The sequence below is a fragment of the Apteryx rowi genome, unplaced genomic scaffold, assembly GCF_003343035.1.
Source record: "Apteryx rowi isolate R43461 unplaced genomic scaffold, aptRow1 scaffold_538, whole genome shotgun sequence".
Classification (NCBI taxonomy): domain Eukaryota; kingdom Metazoa; phylum Chordata; class Aves; order Apterygiformes; family Apterygidae; genus Apteryx; species Apteryx rowi.
The window spans coordinates 127,129-135,908 of record NW_020450803.1 but is presented as its reverse complement, the minus strand read 5'-3'; the positions used below and the strand labels follow the sequence as shown (position 1 = coordinate 135,908).

The window sequence follows — 8,780 nt, the reverse complement described above, 5'->3', positions numbered from 1 at the left end:
TGCGCCGCCAGCGCGGCCGGGGCACAACGGCGAGCGGGCGAGGCGAGCTCCGGAGGGAGGCACCGTCCTTGGAGGCCCCTGGCGAGGCACCCCCGAGCCTCCCCGGGGAGCTTTAGCAGGAAGGTGTTGCCCTTCAGCCTGGACGGGCCGCGGAGCAGGCTGCTTATTCAGAGCAACAGCGAAACCCCCACAAAATCCCACAGTGCATCGTGTGTGACCTCCCAGTTTTCCTGTCAGGACTGGCTTTGGGTACGGTTTGCAAAGCGCAGGGGTTTCGCGGCCCTTTCAGCCGCCTGGCCGCGGCGGACGTTTTGGAAGCGCGAGGTCAGGTCCGGGCGAGGGCCCCAGCGCCGATCCGCCGTCCCTCGGGCTCCCCTCGCAGCTCCCCGTCCTCAAATTCTGAGTGTTATGTGAACCGTGGTGGACAATGGGAGATGGTGGTTTGCGCCGCTTCGTTTTTAAACGTGCCCTGGGCCTGGGGTCATCCCTGTTTGTGTTAGTCTCATCTGCTGAGCTTCACTGGAAGCACACCAGAAAAAAGGTAATTAAAACCTTGACTCCAGAAACAAAAGCCTTTGTGTGGGACATTTTAATAGCTCATGACAGTGACTGAGGGAAAGGGTGTAAGCTTTTATGTAGTTTACAGGAAGCATGGGTTTTTGGTGAGGAAGTAGACCTAGGTCTGTATAAAGTCACACTGAAATCCCTGAAGCTTCAGGAAAGTACAGGAGGGTGCATATGTGCACACAGTGCTACAGGATTTGGCCACAATAACAGTTACTAGGCTTAGAAATGAAAAGGTGTTTACAAGGGTGTGAAAGGAAAATCAGAGTTCCTAAAGGGAAATGACTGTTCTGTCAGAAGAGCAGCTGCTCTTTTCATATTAATGTTACTACTGTTTTCATACTAAAATAATACTTAAAAGGTACTTGCATCTCAACAATGACCACAGTATTGAGAAACCTCTTATTTAATAAGATATTTGTCTTCACATCATCACTATGAGGTAACAGTGTTGTTATCCCTATTTTCATAGATGATGGATTGCAGCAGAGAGGCACAAAGTGAATTCCCCAACATCAGGGTGGAAGTCTATGAAAGAGAGACTGGAATTTAAATCTCTTAAAAACTTTGCGTGCCCCCCAAAACTGGTGCCAAGCCATTGTTTTAGGCTGAATCTTTACAATCAGCCTGTGGATAGATACTATTTACAGGAGCAAAAGCTAGGGGACACAGACAAGGATCACATTCTTTTGTTAACTGCTACTACTGCGGATGGTCTGGATTTCAGAGGCTATATCCACAGCTGATTTATTTTCCTAATGAAAGTTAGGCCAAAATCAGGACTGAGTGCCGTACTCAAAAAGCACACTCTAATCTGACATTCCTGTTCCATCTCCCTCTCCCAACTGGAGTACTTTTACAACTGTAAACCGGATCAGGTATACACCTAATAATATTGTTGTTGTTGGGTTAGCAAAAGGTCTTCTGGATCAGGGAATTGGATCAGCTTTAGCGCAAGTTCGGGAAGTACCAGAACCATTGCAAAGGAGGGAACAAAATTGAGAGCAGGACCTACTCCTTTTAGCATCAGCTATTAGATTGGTTCAGTTGCTCATGGAGCTGCACCTTCAGTGTCTTACACCTTAGTGTCTTAAATGTTGTTGAAGTTGTTAGCATCGCAATTTGAGCATTCTTAACCCCCTGCATTCTGTTTTAGGTTCCTCTATCTTTTGGCTTCATTTTTAATAACAAGACGTTTAAAGCTACACATCTGTAGTTGAGCTGTGAGTTGCTGTAGGAAATTATCCTCTCAAGGGGCATGTTTTAGTGTTGCAGTAGCTTTGTAATAGTTAAAGTGGATTCACAGGTTATTCCTGACAAAAATATTCTCAAGCAGTAGACAAGTTTTATTGTTCAATGACAAATGTCTGATTGTATTCCTGATGTAATAGAAGAGTCAGTGGTGGAAAATTATGTTCACTACTGCCTTGAATTCTGTTGAACAGTGTTCTGGCTGATGACCACCTCTATTGCTCCTAGTTGTGGTTTCTGTTTTGACTGTAAAAAGCCCCATCTAGCCCATATAAACCCAGGAACCATCAATATATATTGATATGCTGCTTAATATGTATGTAAAACTGGCTTAACTTCTGCTGTCACATTAATGAAATAAAAGTATATTTGTGTGTTCCAAGTATAGAGACAATATACAACTCCTGTCTTGGACATCTAACAGTTGAAATCAGTGTCATGTAATATTGAGTAAAGTCTGCATGATCTGAGGCTAATTTTAGACCTATATATAACAAACAGTACTGGAGGAGGAAAAGTAAAAAGATAGTGAGAGGAGAGATAAGGAAGGCAAGTATGGAAGCAGTGATATCAAAATAAATGGAACTAACACAAAGGGTTTCATGAGACAAACTGAAGAACCAGAGAGCTCCTTAGTTTGATTCGGACCCTCAGAACTGCCTTTCTGAAGGGTCTTACCATTGCAAACCTCAATCTTAAAATGCTAAGGAAGCAGCAAACTGCAAATAGCCAAACCTGATGCACAGCAAGTTTTTTTTTGAACAGCACTGTCATTTGCAGCTGGACAGTATACAATGAAGATGCTTTACTGGTAGAAAGTAGGAACTGCCCTTATGCACAGCAGTTGTTGCTGAACGTATAACACAAATACACTAAATCAGCACAGCAGACATGCCCTGAAACTGAAGAGCAGTGAAATAGTTAGCACTGACAGTTTAGGTTCTGTCAGCTGTAGCATTACCATTCCTTTGAAATACGTGGGCACATCACAGCTCTTGGAGATGTTATTTCAGCTTTTTAAAAATAGGAAGGCTGTATGTAAGCCACTCATGTTTAAGATATGCTTTTGCTACGTGTGATTGCAGTATGCTTGAGGTAGGTTTAATGTGGTTGGCCAGAAAGCAGGGAAGCTGCACTGCTACAGGCCCTGATATGAGCCAGTAAATCTGCTTAAGTGCTTGGAGTCCTTCATGGAAATCTGTACTCTTGTGTCTTCACTACTGTTAATATCTAGATTTAACTAGCTCACATTAAGCCCACAACTGTATCATTGACATCTCTGACTTCCACTGTTGACTGAAAAATCTATTTAAAATGAGAAGGTCTTAATAAATACTGTCAAATCTAGTATTCATTGAAAGTGAGCTGCAGAGGATTTTTCAGATTTGGAGTTGCGCTCTTTGTAACCATATGTATGAGCCCTCTTCCCCAAACTCTTTTAAAACCCCTCAAGTTTTGGAGCTGAAAGCCTCCCTGGATGCCTTGAGAAATGATTAGAGCTCCTGAAGAGCGGTTAATGTAGGTGTCTTAGAAAATGAGAAGAATAGGGCAAGTTACTGGTCAGAGACCTAATTTAGGATTTTGTGAACTCAGGTACAGTTTCTTGCTATAACAGACATTCCTGCATATATTTGGATGAGTAACTTTGGTCTTGTCTGCACGACAGAGTTTTGGCCTCTTAAAGAAATCAGCATACTTACAAAACAGCAGTACTGCCAATATGGATCCATTTCCTCCAAAATTGCTTAGTGTAGCATGGGAAGCAAAGTAAGCAACTGGTATAATTGTATTCACTGCACAGTGCCTACACGGAATGCAAAAGTCACATCCCTTTGTGTCATATGAACACCAGCATAACTTTTCTAACATAGCCCGCACCTTAGTCTTACTATGAAATGAACAGTGCGTTTTTTACATGTATGGAAATATCTGCAGTGATTAAATGCTTCATGACAATCAGCTTAAGATACGTTTGTGAGAAAAGGCAGTTGTAAAAGAGTGTAATTTTCTTTCCAAAACCTTTTTCTGAAAGATTTTGTTTTCCATTTTTGAGAGGCTGACCTGGCACATGTGATGAGAACGGGGTTTATAGGAGAGAACTTCTGATGAAGCAGGATGGACAAGAGGGTAAAAAAGGTTTTCACACAAACCGTAGCTTTCCAGTAGTCATTCAATTTTATTTTGAAACTGTTTGCCTGTAACTGAAATACATGATTCAGCTCTGACTTTTAAACCTAAAATTGGGTAGTATATGATTCAGCTGTTTCTGTAGGTACTGAATATGATTAGCATTCTAAATAGCTTCACCCATATGGAGGGGATTGTTTATACTTTTATGTGCTGCTCCCACACTGCAGCACACTAGCTGGCGCTACTGCATGTACTGTTTACCATTAAATTACCTTATCACTGACCTTGTGTCAGGGCCCTGGCACTTCCTGGGTTTTTTCCCTGCTGATTGTTTTTTGGTTGTGAGGAGCTTCTGATGACTAGTTAACTTCCTCACAACCAAGAAAAGTCACTTGCCAAGGTAAGACATTTCAAGGCTTGCAGGCTTTCAGTGTCCCCCATGCTAAATCTGACTTTGTAGGTAGGATTGTGTGGCAAGATATTGCCATAGCCATAGCCTTGCACTTTTCATGCTCACATCTGCTAAGAGTACTTAGCATCCCCTCTATGGACATGTAAATGTCTGACTTGGAAGCAACCACATATTCCTCTTAGAACTGAAATTTTGATCCCTGCAGGTTGTTGGCTGTTTGCCCCATAAATTGGCAGCACAAGCCTCTTACCCAGATCTGTTTGGCATGTTAAGGTGGCTCTGTGCAGATTTCAGGTTAGCCTGCAAAGACTTGTTACAACCCTGTGAAATTGTGTGCTACAGATAAAGTAGCAAACCTTAGGAGAAGAGAACTGTTTGCTTTTCAGAGTGTAAATTAATCTTTAGGCCATGGGTCCTTTAAACTTATCTAACAGCTTCTGAATTTTCAAAGTTGATTAGAAGGCATTTTTAACATTTAGCCTGTATAGTTTTGACAGTATACTGAAGTTGTAAGGTAGTGACACAAGTGCTAGTGAGCCTGTGTGGTAACACTGGCTAAATAAGAGGTTTAAGTGGGACTTYGTGTGAATAAATGCTGATCCACTTGTCCGTAGCTTTCTGTGGTGTGTCAGCTCCTTCTGGGTTAGCATTTTTTGTCCTCTTTGGTCACCCCAGAACCTCAGACCGACAGAACATCCTGAAGTATTCCCAGGTAGAGAGTTAAGAAAAGTGCTGCTGGGGAGGTACATTGTCTGAGTCTCTTCTCTTTAAGGTTCTGTAGACATTTTTCAGGTAAGATAATGCAATTTTATTGATTGCATTTCTGTTTGCCAAGAATTGATAACTGGAAACAGACCCAGAGGACACAAATGTCATCCTGTACATGATGCCCAAAGCCTGTGCCTGAGTAGGCACAGGATAGAAACAAGCACCATATACATGCATGGGCAAAAGGTCTGGGGAACATTCTTGTTGGAATGTCATTTACTGAGTGTGTATACCAAAGAATTTTCTGAAAGAAGAATGAGGGCTAATTTTTTGGAGATCACAGCAGAAGAATGATGTTGTCAGGAGAAGGGAGGAAGTGGTCAAGAGAAGCCAAGGTAAATGGTAGGGCACTTCATATGACATGCAAGCAAACAACAGCAACGTAATAGTAAGGTACAGTTCCAAAGCACTACAGATATTGACTAAATTATCTAGGCAGTCTCTAGGAAAGAATCTGGTACAGGTGAGGTCAGTGATTTGCCAGAGGCTGCGCAATAATATAATTGGAACTCGGGAATTCTTGGTCTCAGCTCAGTCTCCCTGCAGGAAAGCTGGGAGCGATGGCCTGCAAGCAGATGTGAAGCTGAAACTTCACAGAACTGGAAGTTGAAAAAGTTTACATGAGGCAGAGGAAGGCAACTGGTGGGAAAAGAGAAGCAAATTTTTGCCATGAGATGTACATACAAGAGAGTGTTTTTAGTGAGCCGCTTTCAGGATATGCAACATTTAAAAAAAAAAACAAAAAAAAAAACAGGATTTCACAGCGGTCCCACCAGGGGAGAGCTGTTAAAGAATTCTTTTTATAGTGATATAGGATGGTCAGACATGGATACTGTATAGTGTTGATCTGTTCAGTGGTAAAAATGACACTGATGTGCCTTGCTTTTACAAGGATTTTACAAACAGCTATTGCATGCTAACCATATCTAGTCTTTCCAGTTTTCCATTAGGATATCTCAGAGTGCTTTATATGAAGAAGTAATAAGTACATGAGGGAACTGAGGTAGAGAGAAAGCAAATATGTCCAATGTCAAACAGTTCCCTTCCATATTTCATCACAATCATGTGACATTAGTGCACTTGCTACAAAGCTTGCCTTTTTGGCATGTAAGACATACAAGGAATAATTCTAAATAAGTATAGTTATTTAGCAATGTTGGGTAGTGCTCTCTGACTACAGAGTGTGAAAATGAGAGCAGAACCTAGCTTCTGTGGCATTTCCTCCAACTTAGAATCTGATCATTTAGGCTTCTTGTTTTCAAGAACATGAAAATTTTTCTATGGATTTTTTTTAAACCTACACTTACTCCATTTTTTTAATACTGCTTCAGAGTTAAGCTCTCTCTCTCACATATCTTTAAAAGTAATTCACTGTCTTTTTGTGGATGTTTTGCCAGTGCTTAAAGAAACATCTGCCTTTTTACATTACTGCTTCGAATTCCAGTTAGGCTGGAGAGCTCAACAATGTACAATGAAAAATGACATCACAAGTTAAGAGGTACAAATAATGTTTTAAGAGAAGGGATTTCTTAGAAAAACTGTTTAAAACTTTGCTTTTGTTTGATCTTCAGCAACTTCATCCTTCTTAATATCTAACATGAAGTTGAGGAATCTCCTTTTCACCTCCTTCTAACTAACCAAGGAGAAGGCACTCTTTACTTTGTGTTCCCACTTCAATGAGGAAGAAGAAGAAGAAAAACAATCAAAAGAGGGAAGAAATGCAAAAGAGATTTCTGAAGTTTGAAACCTTGTAAGTCGTACTTTAAAATGGAGATGCAAATAATTTAAAAAAAATCATTTTGTAGAAGCAGTTCGGTCAAATCCCGGGTGAGTCAGAGTGTATTGTGAAAGAGTACCAGATCCAGATTCTTTTTTTTTTTCCGCTAGATTTATTATCCTGTTCTCCTTTTTGACCATAGAGGGTTACTTATTTCCTCTCATAGTGTTTCCAGTGGGGCCTGGTAATAATCACCGTAGGAGTTTCCTTAAAAGTTGTTACAATAAAATGCTGGAGATATTGGCCAAAATATGTACTGCGTGCCACTGAGTCTGAGGTTCCTTGTTCAGAAGGAATCCTCTTTAAGCTCTGCCTCTCCGAAGGAGGATGAGGAAGGGTGGGGCAGCAGTTTTGGAGCTGTGTCAGGAGTCAGGATGCGTGTGTAGTGAGGGGTGTCTGCTCTTCAGCAACATTGCATGTGCGGCTTAAACCTTTGGCTCCTGATCCAGTGGTAAGAAATTCTGTCTTAACATGCTATCACTTTAAAATATCCTTTTTTTTTTTTCTCTTAAACAAAGATCACCATGTATGTGTGTAAGTATGACATGCTACAAAAGCTAGTAAATTATGAAAGCCAGAAAGAGTTGACTACCTGAGTTTATGAGGTTTTGAAATTTGTCAGGTCCTCTCTTTCATTTTTCTCCATTCTCAACTCTCTTCCCATCTTTATTTCCATGTTACTGGTAGCATTATTCTTAAACTTTTAAAGGTGCTTTAGTTGCATAGAGCATTTTGCCTGTATATTTTTCATTGAGTAAATAGGATCTGCCATATAAACCCTTTGAATTCTCATTAGCCCTGGCAGTTTACTTTGAGAGTGAATTTCTTTACTTTTGCTCCTTTCTCTGGTCTCATAAATCACCTGTATCAGATGCTTATGTTTGATGGGCTTATGAAAGCAAACACAATTGTCTCTAACAAAACCACAGCTCCAAATCTAATCTTGGAAGTATATAACTTGGAAGTTATTACTGGACTTGAAATAATTATTGGTTACACATAATGATTTATTATAATCAAAGACTTTACATACAGATATTCTCTTTACATTTTAACCTAGGAGTAATTACAGATTTGGGAGAATTTTGTCCCTTTCACAGGAAGGGAATAGGACTATTTTTTTTCTCAGTATTTGTTGTAAAGTCATTTGATTTCTTAAATGTTTGTTGTGTTACTAACCTCTCCAAATTTTCCCTTCCTTCTACATCTGAAAGATTTAACTAGAAAAGAGAATGAAGTGAATGAAAAGATTATGAATGGGAAAGCAAATGGCTTTTTTTCCCCTTGTATTAAAAATAAAACATTTTGAAAAACAATTGATCATGAAGCAAGTCAGTTAAGAAAAAGGTACTTTAAAAATCATATTTGCAAAACATTTTCATAACTATCAAGCATCTTAGTATTAATTGTCCATTCAGATCTCTCATTAGCTGTTTGCGAATTAAGGAGATGTTGGAAGAGTGATTGAATGAATACTCCTGAATGAATTCTTGTAAATCTGCTATATTCAAAGGCTATTAAAAGACTGTCTCATAACTTTAGGTTGACTTTGTTAGAATGGAGAGAGGGGAGTGTAAGACCAAATATTTGGCAGAATATGCAAATCTGAAAATGGGACATAGAATAGTAGTGTAACTTGGCATTGAGCTTGCTTACTATATATAGAGTCTACCAAATGTGCAAATTTTACTGTGCTGATCTTTTGCTATAGTATATGCAGTTAGTAAGATACCAGATGGAAGGAAAGTAATTCCTAGCCAGAAGCAGCTGCACTGATGAAATGATTTTGAGCTCAGACAACCTATGGTTTTAAATAAATATAAGATGAGCTCTCCTTGGAAGAAGTACTTGCAAAAAGTGTATCAACTATTAATTATA

General features: G+C 39.9%; 1 protein-coding gene across 1 annotated transcript in view; it reads left to right on the top strand.

The window, feature by feature from the left end:
- Positions 1-6,851: 6,851 nt before the first annotated feature.
- The window catches only part of ATP10D (ATPase phospholipid transporting 10D (putative)), a 44,868-nt gene continuing 42,939 nt past the window's right edge, over positions 6,852-8,780 (top strand). The window contains exon 1 of the mRNA XM_026081152.1: positions 6,852-6,875. The gene's annotated coding sequence lies outside the window, so the exon portion shown is untranslated. The remainder of the gene's footprint in view (positions 6,876-8,780) is intronic.